We start from the raw sequence: 15,518 nt of genomic DNA, 5'->3' as shown, positions 1-15,518 counted from the left end.
CCTGCTGCCTCTACCTGCATCCCTAACTAGCTCACAGATGGCTCCCCATTCTCCCACAAGCTTCTCCCCACCCCCTCCCTGGCTTCCACCACTCTCCATCCCTCACCCCATTCCAACACACCCCACCTCACCCCAGTACACTTGCCATACACCAGGAAATAGCTGGCATTTGACTGGGCACAGTGAAGGGAGACAGGTCTGTGCTTGTGAGTGAGATGTGTGTGTGTTTTTTCTACAAGCTTGAAAAAGGAAGTGCATTCCTAAAGCTAGCCAAGCTCTGTACCTTTTGTTTGTGTATCTATCGACGATGCAACACCTCTGCATTTCAGACAGTCATCTACTTTATTCCTAAATAATTCATATTTAATTAAATCTAGTAATTACACAAAAATCCAAATGTCCAACCATATCTATCTACATGGAAATAGAAAAACTCATTTTATGAAAAACTGCACCAGTTGCATTTATCATGTTTTGAAAAATTATCCTCATTTACGAATGAAGAAACACAATGCAAACACAAAGTAAATGAACATTACATACAAAATTTAATTGTAGGATCTGAGAACATTCTATCTCGAGAACAGAGGGAGAAAACAAGCACAATGAACATTGTTCTAAAAAGAGAACTGACAAGCAGACAAATTAAAAACATCACAGATACAAGACTTGAATACAGTCAAACAGGATAAATAACCTCTAGATAAAAACTATACAGAGAAGATACTATCACCATGGCAGACTGACAAGCACAGTGATTCTCACGGATAAATAAGAATACAATAACAAGACACAAGAATTCACTTCACAGAATAAAATCTCGAACTTAAAGTCAGACCCAACAAACAGGTTACACACAAAAATAAAAATATACTGAAAATTTTAAAACACACGTCTGATGATAGACAAAAAGCTTATATGATATGAATGAAACCTAATGCTCCAAAATTCTGGAGCCAATACGAAATTCCAAGGGAAACAATCCTGTGAGACTGGGCAGAGATTACAGAAAATCATCCACATCAGCCTCACCACACATACGAAGTCTGTTCAAAAAATTTAACAACTTTTTTCACAAATTTTTTCTATGATTACCTTTTACTTATTGTGCATGGTTTCCTTCAAAATACTCTCCTCCACAATTGATATTCCACTCCCAATGCCATTTCCACTCCTGGAGACAGTATTGGTATGCCTTTTTCTGGATCATGCAAATGCTATCTGCAAATTTTCTTTTAACTCGTATATTGTTGCCAATCTTCATCCTTTCAATGACTCATCATCATAACCATAGATCCACGTCTCATCACCAGTTAAGGAACATGTGCTTTTGTTTTGCGCTATCCAAAAGCTCTTCACAGATTGTGAGGCCAAGTTCCTTCTGGTCTCGACTCATGAGCCATGGGACCAACTTGGTGGCAACACAATGCATTCCAAGATACTGTTTCAGGATTCCATAACATGATCCAAAACTCTTGGAAAGTCAGTCTTTGATTGGCATACACAATTTCATTGACATCTTTTGATTTGCAGCTCCTTGTATTGGCCGTGTTTGTAGTTAAAATTTTTGGGATTTGAGGTCCGCCAGTTACACAAAACACCGTTTTTCTCAGTACCCAAACATGTTTAGCAACACTGTGCCATTACCAGTGGGTTTTCATTTTTATTTATTCTTTACATTTGGTGAGCATGAATTTTCTGAACCACTTTTGTGTTAATTATTACAGGTAGCTTGTCATGTTTTCATGTGGCAAGCACTTCCATTCTCCGCATAATGTTGAGATGTTGTGATGCATACGTAGCTATAACAAGTATTTTCCACAAATAACATAGTAAAACACTTTTCACTACACCAGAACATAGTGTGATTGTTGTTTGTTACGTGTCCCAGCCCAGTCAGTGTTCCTGGGCTGGGACACATAATGATCTTTGTAAATCAAACTCTACACACACACACACACACACACACACACACACACATCATATACTCATATAACAGTTTAGTATTACTTTGAAGAAAGCTGGAACATGTAAGAGACATTGACTAGTAGCAAGCATAATGAGAGCCACTTGTCATAAAATCTCAAAAATATTTCATAGATGCCACTATTCTCCTTGCAACTAACAATACCAGATGAATATAGATTCCAAAAGCCAGTAGTGTATCTTCAATCTGTGACATTTATTCTCCTGTTATCAGTGCCAGAAACAACTAACAATGTGAATGCAGACAGTACCAGTACATTACCTTCCTGACAGCAAATAAAAGCAACAAATTTCCATCACTCTGGCCTCAGACGAGTTAATCAGGACTGATTGATCACCATGATATCCTCAGCCAATGGACAACTTGGATGCACACCTCAGCTGGCACCAGAAGGCCGAATGGACCTCATTCCAGTCCTTACACAAAAGAAATTAGCTTCCAGTACTGGTAATTCAACCTGAGTCCACCACATGGCAGTTATCAACACTGACCACTCAGCTGCAAAGGTGGACAACAGCAAAATTACCTGTTCTGATCTCATACAAACTATACTTTCTGACACATCATAAGGTAGCAGGTACCAATTATAGAGTGGTGGCATTATTATGTTTGGCAATTAATGAACACATTTTTTCAATAGTTGTTAAGCTTTATCTTGTAAGAAAATTTGCTTAGTTTCCTCCACCCCTTCCCCCTTTCATGAAACTAATGTGAGTTCCCTCTCCTCCTGCCATGTCCCACCACCACATGCTCAGATTCAGGTTAAGCTCTTGCATAATTGATAGTTACATAGAAATAACAACTGTAGCACACCCAGAACAGTTAGGCTGGAATACTTATAGAAGAATCTAGAATATGAATATTTGATTTCAGATGTCTCGGCACTTGTTAAATCACGATTTTGATTATGCCACAGCTACTGAGGTGGGGGATATGTTCATGTTTCATTACCAGTCCTGCTGTTCTGCATTTCTGTTTTGTCTGAAGTAGTATTAAAAGCCCTTAGTGTATATATAGATTCTTACAGTCACCTTTTTGAATAGGATATTGTTAAGTTGAAAGACTAAAATAGCATGCCATTTGGGAAAGTCCATTCTCCAATCTTCCATTACAAAATCATAAACATATGCATTGGTCTTCCATGCAATTTCCTTCAATGCATGTGATTTTTTTGTTTTTCTGAACACTGTTGCAATTCATTATTCCACAGGGGGTGTTGAACAAACACAGAAAAGGGCAGCACAAATGGTCACAGGCTTATTTGATCCATGGGAGAGTGTCACAGAGGTACTGAAGGAACTGAACTGGCAGGCTCTTGAAGCTAGGTGTAAACTATTCCAGGAAGTTTACTAACAAAGTTTCAAGAACTGACTTTAAATGATGACTCTAGGAATATATAGCAACCCCCTACATGTTGCTCACATAGGGATCATGAGGATAAGATTAGAATAATTACAGCACACAGAGGCGTCCAAACAATCATTCTTTGCACACTCCATATATGAACAGAATGGGAAGAAACTCTAAAAACTGGTACAATGGGACATACTCTGTGCCCTGCACTTCCTGGTAGTTTGCAGAGTATAGATATAAATGTATATGCAGATGTACATAAATATAGTGTTCAGTCATATAAAGCATCCAGAACACATCCATTTTAGAATGAGATTTTCACTCTGCAGCGGAGTGTGCGCTGATATGTAACTTCCTGGCAGATTAAAACTGTGTGCCCGACCGAGACTCGAACTCGGGACCTTTGCCTTTCGCAGGCAAGTTCTCTACCAACTGAGCTATCGAAGCACGACTCACGCCCGGTACTCACAGCTTTACTTCTGCCAGTACCTCGTCTCCTACCTTCCAAACTTTACAGAAGCTCTCCAGGTTTGCAGGAGAGCTTCTGTAAAGTTTGGAAGGTAGGAGACGAGGTACTGGCAGAAGTAAAGCTGTGAGTACCGGGCGTGAGTCGTGCTTCGGTAGCTCAGTTGGTAGAGCACTTGCCCGCGAAAGGCAAAGGTCCCGAGTTCAAGTCTCGGTCGGGCACACAGTTTTAATCTGCCAGGAAGTTTCACATCCATTTTACTTTTGATATGTGTAAGTGTCCACCACTTCAAATTGAAGTGTTTATCAACAGCACAAAATTAATTTTCTTTCACTTATTATGCCACAAAACACATGGATTGATTCAGATGGTCTCCAATAAAATGCTGCGAACTGTATATACGTAAAACTGACAATGAGCCGTATTTACCAGTACTAATAATTTAACAAAATTTCCTTCTTCTTCACAGAAATTTACCAAGCTCCTCAAACTATGACTATATAACAGTATATAGCATTAAGAGGGAAACTTTGTAGTAGATAAAAACTGAAACCAAACTGTGCAATGATAGCTCAACTGGTAACAGTATTTCTCGCTAAAGGCAAGGGTCCATGAGCAACTTTTGGTTCAACACGTAATTTTAATATGATGGTAGCTCCAACAACAGCATAGATTCATATTCAGATTCTTCACTGCCACTGATGACATAATTCTTTCATGTTGTATCACTGACTTTTGAATTTTTTAAATGGCAAGGATGAAGCAAGAGAAAACTTGTTAGAAATTTTACAGGTGTTCACTTTATGAGAGTTTCCTGTTATTCCTAGCCTGTGCCTTGGGATTTCAATGTTTGCTTATTTTTAGTGACATGTTCATGAATTGTTTCCCTGATAACACATTCCTGACAAAGAGTGCAGACTCATAGATATACAGATTCACCACTGTTAGTACCTAAGCCTCATAAAAAGAGGAGAGCATTGCTCTTTATGACCAGCCTTGCACGTTACATGGACTTTTCTTTTTAATGTTAGTGATATGAGGAGAACATCCCCATATGAGTAAGATATATGATACAAGAGACTGAAAACTGTGAAATATATCAAACAGAGATAATTATTGCTGACAATATCTCTCAGTTTCCACAAGAGGTAGGACACTCATGAAATCCTTTTACAGACTTTGTTGATATGTTCTTGCTAACTTTGTTTGGCATCAATATGTATTCCTAAGAGTTTGACGTATTTATTACGTACATTCTTAAACAGTCCTAACATAAGGTTTTGTGTTTTGTCTGGATTACAAACAAGTTTAAAAGAGTTTCTTGTGCACTCTTATGAAGAATTGGACTGTCATGATGCAAAGTAAGTAAAGCTGTATCATCAGCATAGCAGATAACCAACTGTGATACGTGATGGAACAGGTTGTTGACAACCATAATGAAAAACAGGGCCAATGAGAGAGCCCTGTGGAACACTTGTACCAGTTTCTACTCAGGGGGTGTGTTCATTACTAACTAGGACAAACTGTATTTTGTTGTTCAGGTAAGAAGAAATTACTGCACATGTAGATTGTTGTATACCATACTACTCTACTTTTGTTAGCAATATTTTAAAAAGAATGCAGTAGTATCCAGTAGTATCAACAATTTCCAGAAAAATGGCAATGGTATTCTTACCTGGCTGAAATTTGTTCCGACTGTTGCTGAGGACATGTTTTTCAAAGTAATTGTGTAATTGACATGTGGAATAATCAGGTCTACTGCCGGATCTTTGTGTCGCTCTGGCACAATATTTTGGCCATGTAACTCGTTGCCTTACTGGACAAGATCCTCCTATGGCAGTCTCATGTAGCACCTGAAGAAGGCAATGAGTTACGTGGCCAAAATATTGTGCCACAGCGACACAAACATCCGGCTGTAGACCCAATTATTCCACATGTCAAGATCTCGCCAGGAAAACCTGAAGAGTTACATCAATTGTGTAATTGATTGTACAAGAGTCTTTCATATATTTTTGAGAATATTAGCAAAATAGAACTGATTGGTAGTTCTGGGGATATGTTTACCACCCATTTTGAATATTGGGATAATTTTAAGATTTTGAGCGAATACAGAAAAACTCCATAGTCTAAACATTTATCAAAAATAATTTCAATAGCTTACTTATCAAGTGAATTACTCATTTAACAACATAATTAGTCATCCAGTGACAGACCATACTTTTGGAATTAGTTACTTTACAAACAGTTTTACTGATGTGATCATGCATGATTTTATCCAATGAGACAAAGGCCTTTCAGACAACTGGGGACCAAGCAGATCCCTTGCAGATGTGTCTATAGCCTTAATTTTGTCTCCAAGTTCTCTCACTGATGTCACAGATTAATCGTTCAGTTCTCCTGTTCAAGCAGAGTTTGACATACCTGGCTGGAAAAACTGTCTGATAACTTCCCATGCTGCCTTACACTTATTGGGAGTACCTTCTATGTACCTTACAAATGCTGCTTTTTTACCTTGTATGAGCTTAGCTCTGTAATAACTTTTAAATGTCAGCTAAGCACTGTAATCCAAATTCATCCACTCAGTCCCTTCATTATCTTCACTTTTATACATTCTGTACCATATGAGCATGTTTTCTTTCATTTCTGGGAATGCTTTTGTACACCAGGTATTATTTGTACTTTTACATTTATCTGAGGAGCTAATTTTTATTAATGGGGAACACAAAAACCATACATCTCTATATTTTTTTTTAAATGTCATCAAAATCATTTTCAACTCCAGTTTTTCTAGTTTGACACTCATGTACAGGGTCTCAGATTGAGTTCTGTAAGTTGTCAATAAATAAAATAACTGACCTCCTACCTCCACCAAACCAAATTCATTTGAGTAAGTTGGTTGCTTACTATACAATGCTAAAAACAATGAAACATGATCTGCAAATACTCCATTCACCTGACTAGCCACATATTACTTAATGTTAAAAACAATGAAACATGATCTGCAAATACTCCATTCACCTGGCTAACCACATATTACTTATAGTAGTTAGGGAGAGAGATAATATGAATTGTTCAGGGCTGACATAGTTATACTAATGCACATTTAGCTGCACCAGAAATTGTAAGTCCACAAACACACACAGGTGTGGATGCGTGCAGGTTAAGAAACATTGTGGCAGCTCTTGAACATCAAGTCAAGATTAATTCCTTTGAGTTTTGCTGTACGGGTTGATATTTGCCTCATGCACCCAAAGATGTACACCGTTGCCGGGGTGGCTGTAACAGCTATTTTCTGTTTGTGTTGGCTTCTCCTCTGGCAATGTCCATTTAAAAATACAAGTTCTCATTGCATCAGGATGTAGAGATTAGAAAATAACTCATAACTTTTAATTAACACTATGGGAATGGGGTCAGTAATAGGGATTTTGAAAACTTAATTCCCATATATGTCGTAGCTCATATATACAGGGTGGGCCATTGATTGTGACCAGGCCAAATATCTCACGAAATAAGTATCAAATGAAAAAACTACAAAGAATGAAACTTGTCTAGCTTGAAGGGGAAACCAGATGGCGCTATGGTTGGCCCGCTAGATGGCGCTGTCATAGGTCAAACGGATATAAACTCCGTTTTTTTAAAATAGGACCCCCATTTTTTATTACACATTCGTGTAGTACGTAAAGAAATATGAATGTTTTAGTTGAACCACTTTTTTCGCTTTCTGATAGATGGCGCTGTAATAGTCACAAACATATGGCTCACAATTTTAGATGAACAGTTGGTAACAGGTAGGTTTTTTTTATATTAAAATACAGAACGTAAGTACATGTGAACATTTTATTTCGGTTGTTCCAATGTGATACATGTACCTTTGTGAACATATCATTTCTGAGAATGCATGCTGTTACAGCGTGATTACCTGTAAATACCACATTAATTTAATGGATGCTGAAAATGATGTCCATCAGCCTCAATGCATTTGGCAATACATGTAATGACATTCCTCTCGACAGCGAGTAGTTCGCCTTACATAATGTTCACACATGCATTGACAATGTGCTGACACATGTTGTCAGGCATTGTCACGATAGCAAATATCCTTCAACTTTCCCCACAGAAAGAAATCCGGGGACATCAGATCCGGTGAACGTGCAGGCCATGGTATTGTGCTTCACGACCAATCCACCTGTCATGAAACATGCTATTCAATACCGCTTCAACCGCACGCAAGCTATGTGCTGGACATCCATCATGTTGGAAGTACATAGCCATTCTGTCATGCAATGAAAAATCTTGTAGTAACTTTGGTAGAACATTTCATGGGAAATCAGCATACACTGCACCATTTAGATTGCCATAGATAAAATGGGGGCCAATTATCCTACCTCCCATAATGCCGCACCATACATTAACCCACCAAGGTTGCTGATGTTCCACTTATCACAGCCATCGTGGATCTTCCATTGCCCAATAGCGAATATTATGCTGGCTTACATTACCGCTGTTGGTGACTGACGCTTCGTCGCTAAATAGAATGCATGCAAAAAATCTGTCATCATCCTGTAATTTCTCTTGTGCCCAGTGTAAAACTGTACACAACGTTCAAAGCCATCACCAGGCAATTCCTGGTGCATAGAAATATGGTATGGGTGCAATCGATGTTGATGTAGTATTCTCAACACTGACGTTTTTGAGATTTCCGATTCTCACACAATTTGTCTGCTACTGATGTGTGGATTAGCTGCGACAGCAGCTAAAACACCTACTTGAGCATCATCATTTGTTGCAGGTTGTTGTTGATGTTCCACATGTGGCTGAACACTTCCTGTTTCCTTAAATAATGTAACTATCCAGCGAACGGTCCGGACACTTGGATGTTGTCATCCAGGATACCTAGCAGCATACATACACACGCCCGTTGGGAATTTTGATCACAACAGCCATACATCATCACGATATTGACCTTTTCTGCAATTGGTAAATGGTCCATTTTAACATGAAGTAAATACCGTCCACACTGGCGGAAAGTTATGTGATACCACGTACTTATCCGTTTATGACTGTTACAGCACCATCTATCACAAAGCAAAAAAAGTGGTCCAACTAAAACATTCATATTTCTTTATGTACTACACGAATATGTAACAAAAAAATGCGGGTTTCTATTTAAAAAAACACAGTTGATATCCATTTGACCTATGGCAGCACCATCTAGCGGGCCAACCATAGCGCCATCTGGTTTCCCCCTTCAAGCTAGACAAGTTTTGTTCTTTGTAGTTTTTTCGTTTGATGCTTATTTTGTGAGATATTTCACCCGGTCATTATCAATGGACTACCCTGTATTAACACTTGACACTGCATCCATACAGAATGAAGTATAACAAAGAACTGGCTATAGTAAAGTTAAGATGGAGGCTCAACAAATCACTTAGAGCTCTCAGATATTAAGTTTCGTGGTTGATGATGGCATGCGGGCATTGACATTGGTGGAAATCATGCACGTAAGCAGGTGCACCACAGGTACTTCCATCTCGAACAAGGTGGGCTGTGCAGGCAGAGCGGTGAGAGGCAGGTCCACTTCTTAGTCAGTCAGCCACCGTGGCCGGATGAGACAGTGGCTGGCCTCGGAGTAAGCGGGCGGGGCTCTCGACGGCATGGTGGAGGCATGTGTGGTCCTTAAGTGGATCAAGCCGCCCGTAGAAATGAAAGCACGTAGATGTGCTCGGTCACACTCACACGGGAATGTGAGCTTCTGTGCAATGTTGATGTGTAAGGGACTGTCCGAAGGCGGGACCTCAGTATCTGTCAAAAGAATAAACACTTGGTTCGCGAACGTCACTATAGAAATGTCATTCACTCGGTGTGATGGCACGCTGCAGGACAAACTGATAGTAGGTGTCTGTGTCTCCAACATTGGAGGTGAAGGTGCGAAACCTGTGCAGGGTGAAACAGGGGGCGAGGTCAGGAAACCATTAAATGGTGACAAACAGTCTTTGGCGGAAGAGATGTGCGATGAGGTTGATGGAAGCACATCTTCATTCTCGATCAAGGATGGATTGTCTGCAGAGTCCGAATGCAGTGATGTGAGACCATAAGGGTCAACGAAAGCCGGTTTCAGGCAATGCAGAGAAACTGTCTGTGTGCGGCCTTTAATGATGATAACAAAAGTCGTGTTCCCCCGCCGCATGACCTTGTAGGGATGAAGATAAGGAGGTTGAAGAGGCTGCCTAACCACATCATCACGCAGCATGACATGGGAGCAGTCGCAGAGTGTGGTGGGAACATAAATCTTGGGCGGTGAGTGACTGATGGGTGGGTGCAAACGCATTTGTTGAAAATGCATGTGCATCTGGCTAGTGAAATGTGGCGAGGGGGGAAGATCCTCGATAACCTGGGGAAGAATAAGTTCCCCCGGTAGGACCAGATTCTCGCCAAAAACAAATTCGGATATAGTCCCCTGTAGGTCAGGTTTATAGGTCGAGCATAGACCAAGTAGCATGCATGGGAGAGCTTCCGGCCAGAGACAATAGAGGCATCAAAGGGCCATCTTGTGGGTGGAGTGCCATCTCTCCACCAACCCATTGTTTTGTGGGTGATACGCAGTAGTGTGTATTTTTTTAACACTGGAGATATTGCAGAGGATGGTGAAAAGGGAGGATTCGAACTGTCGACCCTGATCGGTGGTGATAGTGGTCAGGCACCCGAAACGAGCGATCCACGAGCCAATGAAAGCCTTGGCTACAGTCTCGGCAGTAATGTTAGGGAGAGGGACAGCCTTGACCCAGCAAGACAAATGGTCGATAGTTGATAAGATATATCTATGGCCCTCGGAAGGAGGAAGAGACTTGATCAGATCAATATGTACGTGATGGAATCGTCCTGCAGGAATGTCAAACTTGCCCAGAGGTGGGGAGGTGTGGCAACTGATCTTGTTGCACTGGCAAGTGATGCAGCTGCATGCCTAAGTTTGACAGTTCCATTTCATATTCTTCCAAACAAAACATTCTGTCACGAAACATGTGGTGACTCGAACACCCGGGTGGGCTAGGTTATGCAGGGCGTCGAAAACCTGTCAGTGCAGCCCAGGTGGGAGCAAAGAGCATATGGTGGTGGTCGAAGAATCACACCACACTTCATCGGAAACGCCACGAAATTTAGCCTTTGTGAAAACAAGTAAGATTTGTGGGTCTCATAGGAGAGCCTGAGAATCTTCATCAGAAGCTTGGAGGGCGGTCAGATCGGAAAGATCAACAATGCATGAAACAGCACTGATCTGCGAGAAGAAATGTACAGCAATGTTATCTGCACCCTTGATGTAATGGACATCCATTGTGAATTTAGAAACCATGTCAAAGTGGTGGTAACGTTGAGGGGGTGGGTCCTCAAGTGGGTTGCAGATTGCTTCTGCCAGTGGTTTGTGATCAGTGAGGACGAAAAACGAACGTCCATCGACATCAGGGCGAAAATGTTTGATTGCCTCGTAAACAGCAAGGAGCTCTCTATCGAATGCAGAATATTTTCTTTGAGCTGTAGATAGTTTCTTGGAGAAGAAATGAAGGGGAGAAACTGTGTGGCCCTTCCATTGTTGCAACACTGACCCCATCGCGATGTCGCTGGCGTCCGTAGTGATGAATAACTCAGCCGAGGGGTCGAGGTGGGCAAGTGTTACAGCATGAACTAAAGATGTCTTCAGAGCCTTGAAGGCCTCTAGCATCAGAGCAGTCCAAGAGACGGGTTTAATACCAGAAATTTGTTTCTCTGATAGAGCATCCATCAGAGGTGCCTGAACAGCGGTGGCGGAAGGCAGATGGCGAAGACAGTAATTGATGGTTCCAAGGAAACGGTGTAGCTCTTTGTAAGTAGCCAGGGGCGGCCGAGATGTGATAGCCTGCACACAAGATTTGGGAGGCTGTATTCCATCAGCAGAGATGGTGTAACCTAGGAAGGAGACTGACACCTGGCGCAACTGAAACTTGTCTTTGTTGACCTCGACACTATTGGAGTTCAAGGTGTGGAGGACCGTAGACAGATGATTTTCATGTTCCTCCACTGAGCTGCTGAAAACGAGAATGTCATCCAGATAAGCAAAGCAAAACTCAAACTGTCACAAGATAGAGTCAATGAAATGTTGCCACGTTTGCGCCGTGTTCTTTAGGCCGAACAGCATGGAGTGGTATTAGAATAAACTGATTGGTGTGACACCAGCCATCTTAGGAATGTCTTCTGGTGCCACGGTAATTTGGTGGTAGGTGCATTTACAGTCAATAACACTGAAAATTGTGGCGCCCGATAACATATGAGTGAAGTCATTGATGTTTGGCCCTGGGTAATTGTCCACAATGGAACGAGAGTTTAAGCGTCTGTAATCACTGCACATTCAAAAAGATCCATCTTGTTTGGGGATGAGGTGGATTGGTGAAGACCAGTTGCTGTCTGAAGGTTGCAGAACACCTGCCGCCAAAAGTTCATTAATCTTCTGCCAGGCCACATGCAACTTGATAGAGTTGAGGCGTCGGACCTTATTCCTAATAGGAGAGCCAGCAGTGGTAACTATCTTGTGTGTTATTCTGTCAGTGACGGAAGCAACTGAGAACTGCACATAAGACTGATTAATGTCCTGGCGCAGAGCCTTCGGACTAGTAGGGCGCGATGAGGCGTAGCCGCTAGTGCGAGTGGGGAAAGGTAGCACAGAAGTCACATGTGTCTTACAGGAGTGCGGCGTGCACTTGTGTGGAGGGGGTGGGTGCATGCACAGCGCCGAGTGGAGGGGAACAGCTGGTGACTGTCCGCTGTTAACCTTGCACTGGACAACGGGTGCGGGCGAGAGCAGCACTGGCGTCGCACGTGGGACCACAATGGTTACTGGGTCATGTGGCTGGTGAGTGAGAGAGGGGGAATGTTTATCAACACGTGCGGTAGCTGTCTGAGAGGTGGGCATGGTTGCAACATGCGTGCGACTGTCATTAGCAGCACTGTTTGCAACACATGGCACTGAATAATGAGGCGAGGACTAACCTGGTAAGAGTTCGAGCTAGGCTCAGCCAAACAATCTTGTTTAGGTGGAAGTGCCATGAACTGCAGTTGCAGAAGCGAAGTACAAGCCGCGATGAGCTCACTGTAAGTGTATGTGATGTGTTGTTTCAGCTTCTCATTGTCCTGGTGGAGTTGTGTCGCCGAGTCATATTGTAACAGTAGGTCAGTAATGCAGGTCACAATGTTGCCCGCAAGAGCGAAGCACTCGTGTATGATACCGTAAAATGCAGTGGAAACAGAGCATTGGACATAAGTGCGGGCACACGTACGCGAGTGTTCATAGGATGGTGGAGCACTGAACCCTGTACAACGTTCGGAGACAGTTCGTAATGAGACAAAAAATCCATACAGAGGATCGGTTTATCAATGTTGGCAATGTAGAATGTCCACAGAAAATGTAGAGGAGGAGATGGGTTCACCATAACCTTTACTGAGCCTGAGGTAGGTAACATCCTTGCGTTGACAGCTCGTAGAAGTGACTTCATCTGTGAAAAAGCGGGTTGAGCAATCGAAGTAGGTATGATTGACATGTCAGCACCAGCATCGACTAGAAAAGCTAGACCTAACGCAATGTCAGTCACATAGAGACAATCACTTCGCCGGGCGGACAAGTGAGCAGAGTGTAATGTAAGAGGATGCCTGTTAGGTTCCTACAGGACTCAGCGTCTCTTAGTTTCTGCGGTCGACGTTTGGGTGTTGGCATGCAACCTGCACTTCTTGGTGTCATCGCTGAACATTTCGTGGTACCAGCAGAAAGGGTGAGCAGGATGAGGAGGAGGTGGAGACTGCGACAGCAGGGGCAGCTTGTCCTCGCTGATTCGTTCCAGTAAATAGACCAGTACGTAAGGTGTGTGGGTTATCCTGGAGTGCTCGGACAGCGGAGAGAGTGAGCCGACACTGCCAGGAGAAGCAGACTAGGTGACAGCAGAGTGAGCCCTGCCTCTGCCAGCCGAAGGTCGGTATGCAGGGGTGGCTGTTCCGATGAACGGTGTGGAATGAACTGGCTGATGTTGCCGCAGCAGTGAATACAACTGGTCAGCAATGCGTATGTGGGAGCCAATGGACTCAAACAAGTGTGGTAACAGATGGATCTGTATATCGGTAGGTAGTTTGGCAGACCACACAGCCCATAGCATGGCATATGGCATTGTATACTCATTCATCAGCAATAGAAGGCGGCACCAGAGTTGTGAGGTCACCACCGTCATACCTTAGCAAAAGATCTTGCTGAAAACCCGCTGTGGGAGTGGCAGGTGGTCGAGCAACCAGAAACCCCAGCAAGTGAAGGGGGGGGGGGGGGGGGGGGTTGAGAATGCCACCCACGTGGAAAATATTTGATGCATAACATCCCTGTAGTGCATGTGGCGGGCCACTGAGGTAAAGGATCCATGTTACGCGAAACACTGTTCATGTAAATTGGACACAAGAACACCATATGTGTGGAACGGATCCGACGTGGTTTGTAGTAATGGCAGCATTGCACACGACATGACAGTAAATGATGTAGCATGTCGGTGGGTGGCTAAACACGTGTTCGAATTGAGACCACTTTGTAGTTGAAACACTCGATTTGACGAGACACAGTTCGAAATATTGTTCAGTTCACATTTCACTGTCAGATGGGCATAATCTGGTGACATGAAATCTGAGTCCATTGTTCACTCTAACGGTGTAGTTGTCAACCGTTGGAAACTAATGAGATTAGCATGCGGTGTTGGTTGAGAACGCGAATCACTGTGCATAAATGATGAATACGCCGTTGGCAAAGGAACGACGAAACTCAGTGAGCGGAGTTGTGCTTCCACATCTTCGAACAAGGCATTGTTTGGCATGTATAACTTGTTGCATGAACACCAGTGCAGAAGACTTGAAACACGAACAAACTGCGGGGTCATCACTATGGGAATGGGTCAGCTTGGTCAGCTTACTCAGATAAACTCATACCTCACTATGATATCTTTGCAGTACAGGGACAGGGGGAATAAGGATCATTACAATTTTTTATTTATGTCTGTAAGCCATTTAAAGAACCTATACATCCTCCCCATGTGAATTAACAATAATAATGTCTAGATATACTTCAATAACTTGTTTATGCAATTTTAGTTTAAAAATCTTAAAACGTTCTGGTATCTTGTTGCTTTGAATCGCCCACTTCAATATTAACGCTCCACAGATAACAAGCTTTCTTTTAAACTTAAAAAGTCTTTTAACCATAATTCAAACTTTTCAAAAAATTCATTTATATCTCCATTTGGGGACCTATACAGGCTAATGATTATTATACCAGGTGATCAAAAAGTCGGAATAAATGTGAAAACTTAATAACCCACGGAATAATGTAGATAGAGAGGTAAAAATTCACACATATGCTTGGAATGACAAGGGGTTTTATTAGAATCAAACAAAAAACAAAGTTCACAAAATGTCTGACAGATGGCGCTGGACAGCAAAACGTCAGTGACTGTGTATAAACGGAGCTGTAATGAGAGAGAGAATCAGATGCACCAGCAGTCACAGCATGTTGACGCTACCTGAAAAGGCACTATTAGTGAAGCTGTAGTATCAGAATGGGGAATGAGCTAGTTCAGTGTTATGATCCTATCACCATAGGAAGGGGATTTGAATGGGTAAAGGTCCATTGGCAAATGCAGCTGTTGTGAAAATGATTTCGAAGTT

The 15,518-nt window shown here is 42.2% G+C and overlaps 1 protein-coding gene across 1 annotated transcript in view; it reads right to left on the bottom strand.

Annotated features, from left to right (window-relative positions):
* Positions 1 to 15,518, bottom strand: part of LOC126260042 (uncharacterized) — a 327,328-nt gene that overhangs the window by 70,206 nt on the left and 241,604 nt on the right. The gene's annotated exons all lie outside the window — the stretch shown is intronic.

The sequence above is a fragment of the Schistocerca nitens genome, chromosome 5 (genome assembly GCF_023898315.1).
Source record: "Schistocerca nitens isolate TAMUIC-IGC-003100 chromosome 5, iqSchNite1.1, whole genome shotgun sequence".
Taxonomy (NCBI): Eukaryota; Metazoa; Arthropoda; class Insecta; order Orthoptera; family Acrididae; genus Schistocerca; species Schistocerca nitens.
This window is presented reverse-complemented; position numbering and strand designations above follow the sequence as displayed.